Source organism: Tiliqua scincoides, chromosome 4, assembly GCF_035046505.1.
Source record: "Tiliqua scincoides isolate rTilSci1 chromosome 4, rTilSci1.hap2, whole genome shotgun sequence".
Classification (NCBI taxonomy): Eukaryota; Metazoa; Chordata; class Lepidosauria; order Squamata; family Scincidae; genus Tiliqua; species Tiliqua scincoides.
In genome coordinates, this window is record NC_089824.1 from 93863661 (window position 1) to 93883904 (window position 20244).

Consider the following 20244-nt stretch of genomic DNA (forward strand, 5'->3'; position numbering starts at 1 on the left):
CTGGAAAGGGGAAGCATCAGTGGAAGCAGCACTGCCAATAGTCTCTCCCCCTTCCAGGCCTTGATCTGCCTTCCTGGGTCCACTCGGACTTGCACCAGCATGCTGGAGCAGGTCCATATAGACCAGGGGTGCTCAATAGGTGGATCGCGATCTACCGGTAGATTGTGAGGCAAAATGAGTAGATCGCGGAGTGCCGACCCCCCCCCTTCAGGTGCCTCTGGGAGGAAACGCCGGGAGTAAGGCCCATTGTACTCAATGGGGCTTACTCCCAGGTAAGTGTGGCTAGGATTGCAGCCTCACAGCCTAATCCTAGGCATGTCTACTCAGGAGTAAGTCCTGTTATACTCAGTGGGGCTCAAGGTACACCAACAAACATTGTACACATAAATGTTATATGTTATGATGGCGCGAACATTGTAAAAAAAAACTCTGGTAGATCTCCGGGCCTTGCTGGGTTTCAAAGTAGCTCTCCAGCCAAAAAAGTGTGAGCACTCCTGATATAGACCCATTCTGGTGCAAGAGGCTTACCCCTAGGTAAGAGAACCCTTCAGCAGTATTCCCTTTAGCAGTATTCCTGTAGTCTGGATTATATAGATTGATCTGTGAGGGTGGGCAGGGAAGGTGCTTTCTTATTTATTATTATTATTATTATTATTATTATTAATAACAGTATTTATATACTGCTCATGGCACATGTTCCAGAGTTGTGTCTTTGTCCTGAAAACTTCACATTTGCCTCCCGCAAGTCAGAGACGAATATACACGTGCAACCAATTGGTCTGGGTTTTCAGTGCATCTGATCCAATTTAAGATCCAATTTAATGCTGGGACAACTCTCCTATGCAGTGTTATGCAAGTCAAGCTGTGAATAGGACTTCCACCTAATTTAGGGCACAATCCTAACCAACTTTCCAGCAGCGAGGTATGGGCAATGCAGCTCCGAGGTAAGGAAACAAACATTCCTTACCTTAAGGAAGCCTCTGTGACTGCCACCCAACTCCAGGATGCTGCACACACCCCATTGGCACAGCTGTGTCAGTGTGGGAAAGTTGGTTAGGATTTGGGCCTTAGCCTGTTTTGGGGGGAGTGAGAGAGAAAATATATTATCAGCAGACATGCTGGAACAACTTGATGATGCTATTCAACAGTATATCAGCATATTTTGGTTATCATAATTGTGGGCAGTTCCATCAATTACAACTGCCTTACAGTGCAATCCTATACATGTATACTCAGAAGTAAGTCCCACTGAGTTAAATGAAGCTTTAGTCCCAATCCTGTCCTTTGACTCTCCCGCTGATGCAGCCACACTGCCGAAGCACACGCTGCATCCTGGGGCTGCAGGCCCAGAGGTCTCCTCCAGGTGAGGGCATATTTGTTCTTATACAAAAACTTGTTTCAGGTATAGGGACAAATCACACACTGAGGTCTGGTCCAAGACAACTGGATGCATGGGGAAGAACAGCCAAATGGCACTCACCTTCTCTAGTTATCATGGTGCACAAACAGGAAGTTCTCCTGCACAGATGTCTGACTTCCTATTTTTAGGGAAATACTGTGTATATGAGTTCATTCTTCACTTTACAAGCCAACAGTTAAGTGCCCAGCACAGCTATAACTGTCAGAGTTACAGGTGGTGTGGCACTGTTCATATCAGAGCAAGAAATGGCCTTTCCTCAAGGTTCATGCTGAGTATTTGCAGGAGTCAGGGCTAGTTTATCAGAGCTTGCACCATGACTAGAAAAGGGTGTGTGTGTGTGTGTGTGTGTGTGTGTGTGTGTGTGTGTGTGTGTGTGTGTGTTTTTTTTAAGGGATACCTTTACCACTCATCTGTCTTCACTGCAATGTTTAAGATCCTCATATTCACTTCTTTAGACTACCATATACATTTTTGAGCAAATCATATGTTGATAGCTCTTTCACATATGAGGACTTTTGTTAATACAAAAAGGTTTTTGAACATAGATGGAACATAGCTATATGTCTACACCACATAAATGCACTTGGGCAGTAACTTAAGTGCAAATGAAGACATTACTTAAATATGTGGTTCCACACTGAGTGTTTATTGGCATATGGATGTGTATAACTTCACCCAGTCTCCACTAATTGCAGAAATATTGCTCTGGATATCATTGGAAATAATCATAGAGTTCCTTGACTGTAGCAGCCCAACAAATTCCACACAAATGTGAAAACACATGTAAGCTCCACAGTTGCTCCTGAGAGCATTTGGGTTTCTGCAACAAAATAAAACAAATTTCTAAAGGGTGCATTTTAGTGCTAACTGTTGACAAATAGCCCAGTCCTATCCATCGCCAACCCACAGCATGCAGCACTGCTGATGTAGAGTGCATTTCATGCTATGTGGGGGGGGGGGCAGACAGCTCAGGAAACGTAAGTAAATATCTTCTTTACTTTATGTAAGCCCCCTGGCCTCCAATGGGTCTCCTGGGACATATACCAGCTATTTAACTGGTGTAAATCTAAGGAATGTCAGGGGGCCCATTGGACCAGGAAAAGGCAGATAGGATATTAGTGTCTGCGGCTGTAATTACTCTGAAACTCTTTTAGTAGCGCACCACTTTAAGAAGGTGTTCCATGTAGACCCCTATTCCCTCTTAGTGGACTGGCACTGGGAGGCCATTCATGTTCAAATAGCCAAAATGCTGTTCAAATAACCAAAACTTGTTAACTTTTCCACTTCAACCTCCGCACTATCAACTGTGGAGTACCCAGTGCCTATCCTTGAAGCAAGCCGGGGGGAAAGCCCAAAAATCATCCTAGAAGCATTCCCCCTTAATCCATTCCGATGTCATAGTACCAAGCTAAAGATGCATCTTAAGACATGCATATTTTGGGTGCACAGTGTGTACAGGTGTGTACACTGAACTCAGAGCATCTCTTTCATTTCCCTCATCCGTAAAGGAATCTTCTCAAATCTCATGCCCAGGATGAGAAAAAAAGCAGCAGTGGCATCACTAGGGTTTGTGTCACCCAGTGTGAGAGGCCAGCGTGTCACCCCTGTGATGGACCTCCTCCCATGCAGTGGGAGCCCCACTCTTCTGATTTTTTGGATATAACTTCTGATAGAATAGAGGTATTTCAACATTGTTTGATTCATTGCATTGTTCATGAAATTACACATTGATTGATACATAACATCATGGTATTATTCAAAAATACCAAGTTTTTAAAATTTTTGGCCGGTAGGGGTGTCACCCCCACCCTGTGCGTCACCCGGTGCAGCCCACACCCTCTGTACCCCCCCAGCAATGTCACTGAGAAGCAGCAAAATGTTCTGAATGGACTGTTACAAGAGGATGTCAGTTGCTGGACCTCCTCTTTGTTCAGACAGTGCTGTAATACACCTATGGGGCAAATTTCCAGAGAATTTTCCTCTGACAAATAAAGGAGATAAGAAGAAGACCTTCTCCACATGATATTTTAGTGCAGGGGTGCCCAAACCCCGGCCCTGGGGCCACTTGCGCCCCCCGAGCACTCTCAATGCTGCCCTCATGGAGCCGCCAGTCTCCAATGAGCCTCTGGCCCTCTGGAGATTTATTAGAGCCCGCACTAGCCCGACACAACTGCTCTCAGCGTGAGGGAGACTGTTTGACCTCTCGCATGAGCTGTGGGATGAGGGCTTCCTCCACTGCTTGCTGTTTCACAACTGTGATGCAGTAGCAGCAACAAAGGAAAGGCCAGCCTTGCTTTGTGCAAGGCCTTTTATAGGTCTTAAGCTATTGCAAGTCCTTCATTCATTCATATAAGTTCATCTTTAAAGTATCCATTTATGTAAACTTATGTAAATTTATTCAAATATTAAATGTAAATTAATTATTTTTTTCCCTGGCCCCCAACACAGTGTCAGAGAGATGATGTGGCCCTCCTGCCAAAAAACTTTGGGCACCCCTGTTTTAGTGGGTTCAGATGTCAAACCAAACATCAGTACAGTTTTGCAGAAGACAAGGATGCCCTTAGTCTTCCCAAGGAGCTTTTCTTAATTTCCTATTTTCCTTTCCTTGAGTCAGTTAGTACACTGATTCAGTGAGTCTTGCTAATTCCTTCCGGCTCACCAATCTCTCACTTCCCACTCGCTGCTTTCATCAATTCTGAACAAGCCCTTATTTTCTGTGCTCTCAAAGCTCCACAGGACATATTTTTAGGCATTTAAGAGTGAACAGTATTAACCCTATTTCTCTTAGGTTCTGGCCCCTGATAACTTCTTACCTGGAGCTGGGTGTGATGACGCCAGCTCCACCCTCCATGTCTTTGGTCTCAGATCTTAGATCCCCTGGCAGACCTCTGAATTCAGTGCCAACTCTGCAAGTCCTGCTTTCAAAGTGACCCTGAAGGGTTCTGCAGCATCCTTTATAGTCAGTGTTCCCACAGAGACCAGAACCCCAGCATTGTGACTCAGGAGGCACAAGCCCCTAGCAGGCCATGGAGTGCTGGGCAGCAAAGGCACTGTTCCTCAGGAGTATGTGGCTTAGCCTGTTGGCTTAGGAGCAAATCAAGCCAAGAGCTGCTGGAGAGAGAAGACAGCTTCAGGTGGCTACAGTTCTGAGGGGAGCACAGGAGGCTTGTCTGGGGAGATCAAACAGAAGTTAAACAATACTGAACTTTAGGAAACATTATTATGATTGTAAATGGGAAGTGCAAGGCGTACTTCTGACTGTGAAATGATTTTGGTAGCTTGTCAGTTGAGGCAGTGGCTAAAGTGATATCTCTTTTTCTTCTTCTTAACTAAGTTCTTGGTGATCCATGTAGATCTTCCATTTGTAAATAAAACTTTGCTAAGCAAAATGAGTGACAATTTCATTCTCCACTGGCTACAGAGCTAGGTTACTTGGAAATGACTACTGTAGGTACTCCTATAAGGTGAGAAATTTATACTAATAAAGCCAGCATCGATCTTGTCTGCAGGTCATTAAGGGGTCAGGCCTATTCAGGCATGTCACAGCAGCCAGGAGAAGCCTGGAGAGGCTTTAAAAGTGCACGTGGAGGGTCTCTGAAGTGCCTGAGAAACAGTTTGAGTGATTGCAGATAGCTTACAAACCTTTTAGAACTTTGTTTACATTTGTTGGAGGCTCCGTTATAGCGTCTTCTAACTCCAAACCAAGAAATGCTTCTTAAAACTACAGTGAACAGTATAAAAAGTTGTTTGGAAGAAATGGAAGCAGGGTGTCACTCGTTTTGACCACGTCTGCAACGACAACATCCGGCAGCAGTATGACGTTGCTCCAATAGCCCACAAGTTGCTCCAATTGCTGAGAGAAGCCCAGCTTCAATGGTACAGCCATGTTCTGCGTGCCAACAGCAGTGCACTGGCACAGAAGGGCCTTCAGTTGGAGGTCAATGGCAAATGTCTGAAGGGCTGACCGAAGAAGTGCTGGCTTGATATGCTGCGACATGGAAATCAAGCCAAGAGCTTGACCCGCCTATACCCGAACCAAGCCCGCGACTGAGAGAAATGGCGACTTCGATCCAAAATAGCGAACCCTGCCACCACACAGGACAAACACTAATGGGCAGGAGGTCTGGTCTAGAGGGTAGAGCCTCCATTTGCCTGAAGATTAACAGCCACAAGGTCGCCAGTTCGAGGCCACCGGCACCGTGCGACCTTGAAGCAGCTGACAAGCTGCAGCTGAGCTGTTCCATCTGCTCGGAGCGTGGGAGGATGGAGGCCAGCATGTTAAACCAGATCGGAGTGTAACATCTTGAATGTGGTGGTTCTTGAAAGAGAGAACCTTCTTTCAATTTGTAAAAATCCCTGCATGGATTTAATAAGCCTGCCTATGTAAACCGCCTTGAATAAAGTCTTGAATAAAGACCAAGAAAGGCGGTACATAAATACTGTATATTATATATTATTATTATTAAAGAAGAAGAAGAAAGCAGCGTGTTGTATGAAGGTAAGCTGCTTATGTTGTTTTATATTGGTTCTGCATTTGTATTGAAGGTTTTTAAAAGTGTAGATGCTTTTCTGCAGTTGTTTTTTTTAAATACAACATTCAATTCTGTTTCTTTAAGGAGGGGAATGGTACACAGTACAAGCACCTTGTTAAAGTCTTCAAAAACAGTGGTGTGGCTCAGATTCTTTCCACCATTTCAATCAGGCTTCAGGGCAAGCAGCAGCTCCTCCTCACAAGTACTATTCTCTAAGTTTTACCCTCCCCTGACTTATCCAAGAGCCATGGAACATTCCATGATTTTTGGCTGAAAACCTGTTCTCGACTTATCTGTGAAATCAAATCACCTTATAGGAAAGTTTCTATGTTATATGTAAATGCTTAATTACGTAATATGGACAAATGATAACATATGCATATGATGAAATATACCGAATCAGTGGTTCTCACACATCTAGCACCGGGACCCACTTTTTAGAATGAGAATCTGTCGGAACTGACCAGAAGTGATGTCATGACCGGAAGTGGCATCATCAAGCAGGAACATTTTTAACACTCCTAGGCTGCAATCCTACCCACCCTTACCCAGGGGTAAATATTTAATATCATTGTTTAAAGAATATACATAGTAGCTTGTTAAAAGTACAGGTCTGTAACATTTCCCCAAATGCAGTCACATACCATGGTAGCATCAAGTCTATTAAAAATAATATATTGAAATGAATGAGGACCCACCTGAAATTGGCTCGCGATCCACCTAGTGAGTCCTGACCCACAGTTTAAGAAACACTGTACTGAATGTTTTAAGCAGCAACGTATCAGTGTTTTAAAATACTCATTCATATTCTTCTAAACAGGTTTTCTTTATTTAGCCTAGTATCCTACCAGGCAAACCTGTAATAGCTCTTAGCATGTTTTAGCAGTCCCTCTTGAACACATTCAAGATGCAAGCGCATTTTGGGGGTGGTAACTTTTTAATATTCCTGATAATAGCTAAAGCAATGCTATTATTATTATTATTATTATTATTATTATTATTATTAACAGTATTTATATACCGCTTTTCAACTAAAAGTTCACATAGTGGTTTACAGAGAAAATCAAACAAACAACTAATGGCTCCCTGTCCCAAAAGGGCTCACAATCTGAAAAGATGCAAAAAGAACACCAGCAGACAGCCACTAGAAAAGACACTGCTGGGGTGAGGGTAATTCTTAATTATTAAGAATATTTATGAACACAGAGCGGACAAATTACACTGTTGAAGCAATGAGATTTGTTCATGTGGCATGATTAAGGTATGAAACTAGATTTTGTTCATAGGCCCATTTAGGGCCCAATCCTACCCAACTTTCCAGCTCTGGTGCAGCCGCAATGCAGCCCCGAGGTAAGGGAACAAATGCTCCCGTACCTTGAGGAGGCCTACGTGACTGTCCCCCCACCGCAGGATGCAGTGCACACCCCATTGATATAACTGCACCAGCCCTGGAAAATTGGATAGGATTGGGCTCTTAATTGTTTGTATTAAGTGGTGTCATGCTAAATTTTTAAGTGCAAAGCTCATCATGAATTCCCCCCTCCCATCCACACCCCCAAATCCAAGCCTGAGTACCTTCCAGAAGCACTGTAAGAACTACTTGTTTAGCCTTGCTCTTGGTACTCAGGGATAAGGCCAGAAAGGATGGGATAGCAATGACTATGATTAAATTTTGTATTCTGCTGTGGAGTTGCTCTTGTCACCTTCTCAAGCTCGGGGTGAGACAGGCTAAAAATCTTTGTAAAAATTCTAAATTGGGTGGCTGAGGCAGAGAAAGAGTGGTTTGCTAAGGCCACGAACTGCTGTTCATCATGGCTGAGGTGACATTTGAACCCAAGACTTTCCTTTGAATGCCTCAAACTTTTAACCACTGCTCTCTGTCAACTTTTGAAAAGTCTACAGTCATCATACTACATGGTGGCATCTGAAACTCCCTATAAGTTATTTTAGGTATATTTTTATACTGTTATGGCTGCCGTCTCTGAGCAGTCTCATAAGGCTTTGATACACACACACACACACACACACACACACACACACACACACACACACACTCATACCTTGTTAACCTTACCTAATTCGTTCCTGAAAATGGCCCTTATAGTGAAAATCTGGATAAGTACAATTATTACATTAATTTAAATGGGAAAAAATGTTAACTGTTCCAAAGCCATTCCAAGTTCAGCCAAAAAAGTTCACTCACTCTAAATGCCTAATATAATAAGGAAAAAGTTGTGCAGCTTGATAAAATGCAGTAAATAACAATTAATAACAATATTATATCAATAAACACAATAAAAATAAAGATTTAATAAGATCAATTTACCATAATAATGGCATTAACTGGCTCTGATAAGGTGAGGATGGGCAGAGAAGAGCGGTATTAAGTGGAGGAGGAAGAGCGAGAAGTGGGCCTTGCAAGCTAGTACAAAACTTGAGTGTGGGTATAATAATAATAATAATAATAATAATAATAATAATAATAATAATAATAATAATAGGTATTTATATACCGCCTTTCTTGGTCTTTATTCAAGACTTTATTCAAGGCGGTTTACATGTATTGGCAACCTTCAGTCTCGAAAGACTATGGTATCGCGCTCTGAAAGGTGGTTCTGGCACAGCGTCTAGTGTGGCTGAAAAGGCCAATCCGGGAGTGACAATCCCTTCCACACCGGGAGCAAGTGCAGTCTGTCCCTGGTCTGTCTCCCTGGCTATGGGCCTTCCTTCTTTGCCTCTTAGCCTCAGACTGTTGGCAAAGTGTCTCTTCAAACTGGGAAAGGCCATGCTGCACAGCCTGCCTCCAAGCGAGCCGCTCAGAGGCCAGGGTTTCCCACTTGTTGAGGTCCATCCCTAAGGCCTTCAGATCCCTCTTGCAGATGTCCTTGTATCGCAGCTGTGGTCTACCTGTAGGGCGCTTTCCTTGCACGAGTTCTCCATAGAGGAGATCCTTTGGGTGGTTTACATAGGCAGGCTTTTATTTAAATCCCTTATTAAATAGGGATTTTTACAATTTCAAAGAAGGTTCTTTCTTTCAAGAACCACTACATTCAGGTGTTTCATTCCGATCTGGCTTCACATTCTGGCCTCCATCCTCCCACGTTCAGAGCAGATGGAATGGCTCGGCTTCAGCTTGTCAGCTGCTTCAAGGTCGCACGGTGCTGGTGGCCTCGAACCGGCGACCTTGTGGATGTTATCTTCAGGCAGACGGAGGCTCTACCCTCTAGACCAGACCTCCTGCACTACCCATCAGGCAATGTGTCTCACACAGCCAATTGGCACAATATTTAATTGAAGTTTTAACTCATACTGACTGGATGCGCCTTCTGGACTGTATAACAGAACATTTTGATATGGATAAAGAAATATGATATTAATATTCACAGTATATATACATGTGAAAATCCATATAGTGAATGTACAAATAGTGGGGTATAAGTGTACAACTTGTCCCATTATTACCTAATACTTTTCATTTTTTTTTGTTTTCTTTTTAAGCATTTGTGACATTTTTGTCTGCCTGGCACTATAATGCCAGCACTCTGAGTAACTCCCTTGCTTCACATGCTTCCATTTTGGGCCTTTGTTTTTCCAAGGTGCCCCTGCTACATTAGTGAGTCTAACTTTTCCATTTATAGAAATCCCATTGGTTGTTGAGTCTCGGAGTCACTTGCCATCTAGATAGGGCCATAAAAGTAATTTCTATCTCTCTTTCAGTAAAATGAGAGAACCATTTGACAAAATACGTCAAGTTGATTTCTATGGTTTCATTTAATCAAACCAAGGATGTTGACAATAGCCAACTTGCTTGTTAAACAAGTTCAGAAACAAAATTTTGCTACTGTTATCTTTCTGTTCATTGCTCAGCAAGACAAGCTGAAATAATTATTAGCTTTCTTTCCGCTGATTACTGCCACTGTGATAGTGAGAGTCAGCATGTAGTTCTGAATTATATAATAATATTAATATTTTTAATAATTAATTATAGTAAGCTGCCTGAGCACATTTTATGGCCATTTTTCAGTCATCTCCACCAGCAGAATGCACATTCTGCTGGCGATGAGGCCCAGTAATAATAATAATAATAATAATAATAATAATAATAATAATAATAATAATAATAATAATAACAGTACACCTCGTACAGTTGGGTCATCAGTCTCAAGCAAGCACGTCAACCATGGGAGCGACTGTCCATGGTTGGCAACAGCCCCTGCTCCTATGTTACTCTTTTTCAGGGGTCAGTGGGGGGGGTGGCCATCTTTGCATCCTCCTACCCAGGGGCCTCCATCTACGGGGTGTTGACCTGATGTTGGCTGCTTATTGGGCCAGTGTCTCCTACTGTCCCCATGTTTGTTCACCTTTGTTCCATGGCCACTGGGGCTGGGTAGATTGTGTTGACTGGCTCTTTGCATGTCTGACTGATGTGAGGCCTCATCAGGCTGCCATCCCATGATTTATGCATGATGTAATTGTTTCCATGGATGCTGGTGGAGTTACCAAAGAGGTGCACCTCCATAAAGTTGTTCAGACTCTTTTGCCCTTGGCGCTGAAAGGATTTAGGGTGTGATGGATGTTTCTTGAATGTGCCTCCAGCATAACGTGGATGCTGGAGCTTCTTGGGCATATAATTGCACCCTCAGAACAATAAAACTACAGCTTCAAGGAGTTCTAGACTTATCCAGTTGCAAAAGCCTAGCAGAACAGCCACTCCTTTGCCAGCTGGTACATGTCAAACAGGATGTGGGCAATACAAGACTTGCATGACTGAGAATTCTAAAACATGGGCATAGCCACAGAAAAGGCCCTGTCCCACAATTTCGTCAAGCAAACAGGTAGAATATCCCTCCTAAACCAGGTTACATACCTCCTCTTTTAGGGATTAAAAAAGGGAAACTTGTAGCTACAGCTTGTCTACTGGTCATCATTAACTGGAGCCATTAAACTGTTTCTTTGCATGTTTCTGACAGCATTTTTGACATTCTCCACCCCACCTTACTCTGAGCAAAATGAAAAGCAAAACCTGCCAAGACACTAACAGGTGACCTTTTGTAGCACTCACATTTAAAGATCACTTCTTCAGTTGAGTTAATGCACATGAAATGCATAAACTGCTACATAAATGGTGGTGGTGATTTAGTAATAGCAGACCAGTAAGGAACACATTCAGTAGAAACTCACTAGAGAAACTCACTGACGAGTTGTAAGTATGAAAGCTAGAATGAGAGATGGATCTAATTTTACATTCTATAACTAGCCAGATTCCTATTAAAGGACTGGCTTACAGAGCACTGTAAAGGACAAAGGTCATTTCCCATGAATGTAGCTTTCAATCTGTGACTTTAAAAAGAACTACAAAAGTAGAAGGTTATGTGTTTATTAAAGGTTATTTTTCACACACTGTACAGGAAAAATCCAGGTTTAACAACAAGTGCACATTTGACAGGAAGCTGCTGCCAATTCTGACTTAAGAACATAAGAACAAAAGAACAGCCCCACTGGATCAAGCCATAGGCCCATCTAGTCCAGCTTCCTGTATCTCACAGCAGCCCACCAAATGCCCCAGGGAGCACACCAGATAACAAGTGACCTGCATCCTAGTGCCCTCCTTTGCATCTGGCATTCTGACATTCTGACTTCCTAATGAAAGTATCAGTATCACACACAATTGTAACAGTCACACTTAACGTTTTCAGATCTACATTTAACACGCAATTTGTGCTGAGACTGTCAGAACAGAGCAGGAAGTTGCCTATTTCCTTAAACAGTATTCTGAAGCAATGCACAACTTCACAATTCAAAGTTCAAAAACTGAATTCTGCATTTTTAAAAATTTTAAAGACCAGGGGAAGGGGGGAGGATGACACATGAAAGTGAATCTGTCTGACAGCCACATCCTATGCATGTCTACTCAGAAGAAAGTCCCATTAGAGTCAATATGCTTACTCCCAGGAAAGTGTGGATAGGATTGGGCTGTGAATCAGCAATTTTCAACCACTGTGCCATGGTACATTGGTGTGCCACAGGAGTTTCAGGGAGGGTCATTTATTACTAAGGCCATTGGGGGATGTGAGCCCCCCACCAGTAGAATGGTGTGCCCTGTCATTTGTAAAAAAGTTGATTGGTTGATTGGGTGCCTTGACAATTTTAGTGTCTTGTCAGTGTGCCATGAGATGGGTTGAAAGGGTTGAAAATCACTGGTCTAAATGAAGGTGGTAGTGAGACCAGCGTCACAAAAGCAAAGGTATGCCTAGATATTCCAATGTTTTCCTCCATTTCCCCACAGATCCTGTGGGTACGGCTGCAGACTGATTCATGCAATTGCTTTCAGACCAAGATCTCAAATCACTTGCACTGACCAAAGAAAAAAGACTTTCGTTTGGAACATTCCCAAAAGAAACAACATAACCTACTAGAATTCTATTTCCAATATTCCCAGATGGAATTCACTGAGCCTGCACAAGCTTTTGGCAATGTGACATTGCAATGAAGTTTTTTCCTTTAAAGCAATCAGCATCTTAGGAGTTAGCCCTGTTTAAAAACATGATGGGAACAGTTCATAAGTTCTGAATCCTTTTCTCATGGTCAGTTGATTAAAATGATGAGGAGAATATGCCAAGATGATGATAACACAGGGAGAACACTACAAGAGAGAATGATTGGTGGGCTTCAGCTCAGAGGCACTTCTAATGTCCAAACCAGTGGTCAAACAGGAAGTACCTTGTGCTTCCTCATTTCGTATTTTCTGCATTATGTGCAAAGGGGGAATTCATACATCTCTCCATACACTTGCACTGCTGTTTTGTTTCAGATATTTAGTTTTTATTGTTTGTTTGATCTGTTAGAAGGACATTGATGTTTTATATGTGTTTTTTTAAGTCACAATGGAAATTTCAATTCAGTCTTTTATTCAGAGACTGATAGCCCAATCCTAAGCATGTCTACTCAGAAGTCAGTACCATTAGAGTCAATGGGGCTTACTCCCAGGAAAGTGTGGATAGAATTGGGCTGTAACTATGCTGAATGACACTATATAACTTAAAAAAAAAAAACCACAGTTCAGCAGCATTTGCTTAGATCAGAGGGCATGATAAAAAGCCACAGAAAAATAAATGCTTCCTGAGTTAAGTACATCTGAATTCTGGACAGGTGTGTCAACACTTTCAGACAGTGCAGTATAGCCTTTGCTGTGATTCTGTTGGCGTTTCTGCGCAGGTGTGATAGCATGGGGTCGGGAAGACCAACTCACTCAACCTACATCAGTATCAAATTACAAACAGGCCAGCACTACCCGAAAGCCTCAAGCCACAAGGTTGCAAGATGGACCAGAATGCCTTGCAGTTTCTGGGTAGTGCAGGCCCGTAACCCACCTAAAATCGGTTGTGGCAGCCCACTTGTAGATTGCAACCCATAGTTTAAGAACTGCTGAATTAACATATAGCTTCTGTCCATGATTCTTCATGAAAGAGCCCTTATTGCCTTTCACAAAATTGAATGCAATCATTTTAGCTGCCACAGCAAAGACAATGGCTCTAAATATGATCATATTTATCCTGAATATTGAAAGACTTTTTTTTTTTTGTCATGGTCATTCCAGAAAGTTAATCATTTCAATAGACTGCTGAAGACCCTTAGGCACAATTAAAAAAACAATTCAATAAGTGATGAGAATGTCTTGCATGGTTCTTTCATGGTTTGCATTGCAATTACGTAATCCAGTAGCACTGGTTGAAGTGGAGTGCTGGGCATTCAACAATAGAAAGCGAACTTGCATTTTTGGGTTGATGGCCACTAGAGCGCTCCCCTTCCCAAAGGCAAAACAGAGTGGGGGGGAGGGTGGCAATGGGATCAGGCAGAATGGAGGCAGGGAAGGGGTGAAACAGGGTGAGGGAAGGGTGGCGACAGTCGAAATAGTCTTTAGAACCCATATCTACCCGGCTTCTGGATGCAGAGAAATTGGAAAAAAATCATTGCAGAAAGTTAGCATCATTGTCTGTAAGCTCACACTGGAATGCAATGTGTCCTGAGTGCACCAAAACGTACTTCTGCAGCAGCTGTAATCCTCCAGCTGTGTCCCTGAGCTCCTATACATTCCTTCCTCGCAGGCAGATCCACATGCCAAAGAGCTACTATAGCAAACCAGTTTCCTTCCAGATTTGCCAGTGTCATGTATGCATTCCTTGGCCCGGTGCACATGGTTTGTGGCAGCACACATCTGCTGTAGAGCCCCCAACACTCTGCATAGGTAGAGACTCCAAGTGAGATTATAAAATGTAAGAACCTAGGAAATTTCTACCACTTTTGGCTCCTAGGCTCCCTTTTTGACCCTGGGTCCAGGTACAAATTACCCCCTTTACCCCCTTCTCATGGGCCCTGCTTCCAGTTGGGGGAGTGGAGTAAAAGCTCCTGTTGGGTGTATGACTGGAATCTTAAAGCAGAGTAACTGTAAGGGTTTGAAAAAGACAAATGCTAGCAATCTGTGCTTCCTGTATAGGTCAGGCTGTGCAAAATGCTCCCCCACTTTGAAAATGTTGTTTCTTCTTACTTCTGATCACTAGAGTTCCCCACTGTGTACTCTAGTGTGCAACACATCTGTTAAATAAAAAAAAATAGTCCCACACTGCAAATCCTACCATCTGAATTATGAGCTCAGGGTTGCTAATAAAAGGTGTGCACCGCTTAACATCCGTTCACTTAATGATGGACCACATATGTGATGGTGATCAAAGCATAATAAAGATGCTCTTAATGAGGCAATCACATCTCCCATAGTCTGCAGCAGAGGGTCTGTTTACACAACAGAGAGGCTGTTGATGCAAAGAAGAAGCAGTCCAGTAGCTTGTGCAGCCAGCTAGTGTCTGGCAGGGAGGGTCTGTTTCCACAGTAAAGGCATCAGATTAGACAAAATGTTCACTTAATGACCTAATCGCATAACAACAGGGATAGGCGAACATGTCCCTGTCTTTTAGTGGCACACACGTGTACTGGTGTGAGTGTGCTGTAGCAGAGTTAGATGGAATCCCATAATGCTTAGTGCTAGAAAAGGAGGAGATTAAGGGGAGCAGTGCATTTTGTGTCTCTGCTGAATTCAGTGGGGGTATTTTGAATTACACAACATCTCTTACATTGGTGTAGCTTTATGCCAGCACAGAAACCAAGAACAGGATCAGAGGAAGTTTAGGTTTAAGCCTGATCCTCCTCCAACATGTCTCCAACACTGCCTAATTTCAGCCTTTCGGCTGGCAGAGTTCCAGAGGTGCGTCAATTTCATTACGTTGGCACAGTATTCCTGGAATGGATTCTGAGATACACCAGTGCAGGAAACTCACACCAAATCCTAAAGCTCTCCAGGTAGTGTGCATATAACTACCCTAAATATAGGGCAACCGTCACAAGACTTAATAGGACATATAAAAGTTGAAATGCAGCAGAGGCCTACTTGCTCAGATTGTTCCCTAGGCTTCACAAAGCAGAATAAAGTGTTCCATAATAAAAAGACTTCCACAACATAGTCTCCAAACAGTACTTTCACACTTTATGTCAGTTTAGCCCATGGAAGGTTGCTATCCATAAAAGCCAGCGTTTAGTGACATCTTGTGGTAAAGACTGGGAGTAAAACCATCTCTTTCTGTCTTCCTGTTCTTGAATTAGTGGGGGAATAGATATCACATCACTACATGTTTCAGGTAAAAATCCAAAGGACAGACTAGATTAGATTTGATCACACAGATTAGATAGATATCCTTTAAGGAACAGAATACTTCCTAAAATATGTGATTGCTTGTTCCAAAATATATTTTTTCTTGGACTTCCTGTATAATTATTTGATTTCATGTGTCTAGTTCATGTGCCTGGTTCATCCATCTTCTATGCAGATGGATACAGAAGAGTTTTGTATCCCATGTTACGCAATCCTAAATACAGTGCATGAAAACAAGTTTCTCTGAAATCAATGAAACTTGCACTCAAATGATACGCGACAGCAACATACCTGTATATATTAACCTGGTCTGATCCAGTCATGTATGAAGTGTGGAATGGGGGAAATACAATTTTGAGAGAAAAGGAGTAGGCAAGTGTTTGGGAGCAGAACTATGTCCTTTCCTATCACTTATTTTTCCATGGCTTATCCCCAGAACTCACCCTCTGGGTTCCAATAGCAACAGTGCATCCCACAGGGTTAGAAAGGTTCTTGAGGAGGGTCCAGCTCTCCTCATTCATTCATCCGTTTTGCTCTTTAAGCATCTGATTATTACTGGAGCAAAATACTGAACTGGAACCAGAGTCTGATCCAGCAATGCTGTTCCCTGTCCTCAACAAGCAAACAGAATGTAAAGGCTCATCTATGGCTACTAAATGCTTGTCCAAATAAAAAGGGCCCATCACTTCCAGAAGGTGCTCAATTGATGTTAGGTGTCTGCAGAAAGGGAGCTCTTTCCCCATTTGTGCTTGCACCGTATCCAGCACAGGTTAGGAGGTGGCTGTGTCACAACTTAGAGTAAGGGGATATTTATCCCCTTAGCCCCGCATCATGCACCAGCCACCCCATGGGGCTACTCAGAACTGCGCCAGCGAAATCACTAGGACAAATCTGAGCAGCCTAGTGTAATGCCAGGTTGGCTGGGAGGGGTCTGGCCTAAGATGCAGAGGCCATTTCTACCCCCATTTGAGGCCCTGCCCACCCACTGGCCCATCCTCCCCCAACCAAAAACACCCCCAGTCTGCCCTCCTATCACCAACCCCCTGGCTGCCTTTGACTAGTACAAATTTATCTGCTTTTGGGGCTGCAGAGCTCAAATCTGGTTTCCATAGGCCAGTGTGCTTGCTTGCACCAGTCCAGCCTCCTCTGGAGTAGTTGCAAACGTGCTTTACGGCATGCTCGCAACATTCCTGGGCTAGCACAAGGAACTTGTGCCAGCCAAGTGTGTCCTTTGGATTGCGCTCTCAATCATGTGAGGGAGAAGGGGACACTTTACCCTGACCCAGAGTTTCAGGGAGCCAGCTTGGGGTGCAAGCCCATTGCCACCAGGAAAAAAATTGAGGTTTTATTGTTGATCATGCTTGAGGATATTTAGTGAATGCAGGCAGAATTTTGTGAGATGACTACTGTTGAAGTCATGGCTGAGATGAGCTTTGAACTGAGGACATATCACATCAGGTCCTTTGCTATTTCTGTACACCAGCTTTCGCAGTGTACATACTTGCCAAATTTGTCGCTGGCCTGTTAGAATCAGGCACAGAAGCCCTCTTCTGGACACCACTAGCCATTTTAACTAGAAATGGAAAGGTTTAACTAGAAACTAGAAAGGTCATGTTGAGGTGGTACATGTGAAGGAAGATGCCATGAAATTCAACCAATTAGGATTATGAACAGGTTGCAGTTCCAAGCTCTCTCCAGAGAAAATCTCATTTTTAAACACGTAATAAGATGGTCATGGTTGTTCACTCTCACTTTCCCAATCGTATTATGTGAAAGCAATTTAGAAAGAATCACAGTGGTTGTCTAGACATCCACTAGTGGGTCTCCTAAGCTGGAATTTAATTAAATAGAGGGAATTTTTTTGGAAGAGGAAATCACTGTTTCGCTTTGCCTTATTAAAGATGTAGCTTGGGGAAGAGCATGTGCTTTGTTTGAGGATCTATGTTTTTGAAATCCAATATTTAATGAAAGGAACAAAGGCTATCTGGAGAGTACAACTCTTGTGTTACCATTTCCAAGGATTATCCTGTAATTGGAAAGAGATGCTGGAATTGTAACTTGCGTTGCTAATGCTGAACAAAGAAACCTAGAAAAACAGATATTTCTATTTTGCTTGTTTTTTCTATTAAATTGCTCTGATCCCAGAAGCTTTGCCTTTCAATAGCTTTATATTTATATTTGAACCACTGGGATTTGGGGACATGTAAACCAATTAAAAACAGCCTTTCATAATGAAGACAGACATAACATTTTGAGAGTGACAGAGGTGGTTTGATAGTATCTCTTCTGTTCGGTAAACATAAATTTTTTTCCCCACCTGGAGGGAGCAACCAAGACATCAGAAAAAAAAACAGCTGTGGAGGGTGCCTATTGGTTAGTGCCCATAATGTCCCTAACACCTCACCTATAAATCTCTTTAGTAGATTGCAACTGTTTAGACATCCATATTTTTTTCAGAAAGATGATACTGTAGTTGACTATATATATGAATAAATGTTAAATAATCAGAAAAAGGTGACTAGCCACATAAGACTGGTCTACTGTTGGACCTGATGTGATACATGCCTGAAATATGAGTGAATCTGAGCTCTACATGAGAAGAACCTAGTGACTGCTCTTAAAAATCTGTGTTTGCCTTCACCCTTAATGCACAGCAGTACTAAGTTACCAAAAAAGGATGTTTGTATCTGATGACATGAACAGTAGTCCATGAAAGTAGTACAAGATGCTTTGTTGTTTCTGAAAGTGTTATCAGATAGTCTGTAAGAATAAGAAGACAAATTCCTTGTACTATGGAAGCACTTGAGTAGAACGAAGTAGAAGTCAAAGTGAGAGCTCAGCTGACAAGAATACAGTATAATCAAAGTAAAAAAGGTCAGCAATACCACAGAGAAACAGATACACAACTGTCACATGAAGGAAGCCAGCTTCACGGATTCTAGATGGAGATGGCAATTATTGCTCAGAAATGCGGATAAGATCTATGTAGGTGAATTAGGTTACAATCAACTATATTATGCAACAAATTCAAAACAATTTCTTCCCACTTTTAAGCCTGCTGCTTTGGGGGAAAAAAAAAGTCAGGGTGTTAAGAAACTATTCTCTTCCAAATTACATTCATTTGTCTGGGACTAGTTTAATGGATTCCCTTACAGTACTTTTGGAGGTCCTATTTAAACAATCTGTCCAAATACAATACAGTCAACCCTTAGCATCATGAGTTAAACCTCTCATGGGGTTTGACACATGTTCAGGAGACGCACGAGGCAGGAGATACACTATGGACCGGCAGCTGATAGCTCAAGGACCGGCAACTAGTCCATAGGCCACACTTTAAAAAGTGCTGTTCTAGCCTCTCCCTATCATGTCCTTCCTAGTTGTGTTTTCTCCTAAATTAAAAAAAACCCAAATCCTCAAACATTCCCTTGACCTGTAATCCTGATTCATTCTGGTTGCTCCTTCCCATACTTTCACTGGTCCTATATATTCTTTTAGAGATGGGGCAACTACAGTTGTACATACTACCAATTTATAAAAAGGCATTTTGATACTTTTTTTTTCTCCTAATAACTAGTTTTATATTATCAAAGCCAACATTGTTGGCAAATTATCCACATGAGCCTCAAGATCTTTTTCCTGGGTAGTCATCACTCTTTCAGACACTATCAGTGGCGTGTGTGTGTGTGTGTGTGTGTGTCCCGAAAGTGCACTATATTGCACCCACTAGGGGTCTAATTTTCCATGTTCTCATCAATCTGGCTTGGAGGGATCCTTAGATTTGCTTCACAATCACCATTCTGAAAAAATGTGATGTCACCTGCAAACTTGGCTACCTCATTGCTCATTCATAAATGTTACATTGCACCAATCTCAAAACATATCCTTGTGGGATCCCACTGCATACTTCCTTCCGTTGTGAGACATGCCCATTTATTCTGGCTTCTGCTCCCAGTTCTTCAATGATCCCTAAGTCTGGTCCTCTTAGTCCACCACAGCTAAAAGCCTTTTGGAAGCCCAAGTACATAATATCTATCAGAGTGCCCCTATTAAAATGCTGTTAACATACTCACAAAAATTACAGGTTTTTCCCCGTCTAGTTATAATAGTGCTTGCCAACAATTTATCTGGAGCAAACACTGGGCTAATGTGTTGCAATTTTCTGGGCCTTTGAGGCCCCTTTTTGAAAAATTTTATTATGCTGGTCGTCTCCCAATCCTCATGAGCCGGGTAGCCCTGCTTGGCCCAGCCCTCTCCACTGACCAAAGAGAGGGTAAGTAAGCAACTAGAACCTGCCAGGGAGGGCAGGCAACTGCTTCCGCATAGGGGTGACTGCAACAACCATCACTTCTCCAGTCTCTGCTCCCAAGGAGAATGCAGATGAACAAGAAGAGTAGCTGCTACCTCTTTTAAGAGCAATCACTGCACCACCCCCAATGCAACACTGCAGGAAGGATCAGGGAGAGAAAGACAGTACAACCCTTTGCATATCGATTCCTATTGTCTTCCATGAGGTTTACTCCCAGAGATATACAGGACTGCAGCCTGAGAGTTGAAAAGAGCAGCATCCAACTGCAGAGGTAGAGACAGACCCT